Below are 269 nucleotides of genomic sequence, written 5' to 3' on the forward strand. Positions count from 1 at the left end.
ATTTGTTATCTGAATGGCAAAATATGCACCAAGCACATCTATCCCAATAACAATAACTGCGAAGACAATAAACTATGTTACTATGGTTACTTATGAGATGTTGGTTTACCCGTCCATATTGCTAACATAGCTAAATAAGTTGGTTTACTAAATTCGATTTTATTTCTGAAATACATCTTTGTGTTGAATCTTGTTTTTTTATTGATCTGAACCATACCAAAAAAGTGTGAAAAGTGTGTATCCGCATTTGCATATGATGCGGGATCAGG

The sequence above is a fragment of the Penaeus monodon genome, chromosome 28 (assembly GCF_015228065.2).
Source record: "Penaeus monodon isolate SGIC_2016 chromosome 28, NSTDA_Pmon_1, whole genome shotgun sequence".
NCBI classification, from domain to species: Eukaryota; Metazoa; Arthropoda; class Malacostraca; order Decapoda; family Penaeidae; genus Penaeus; species Penaeus monodon.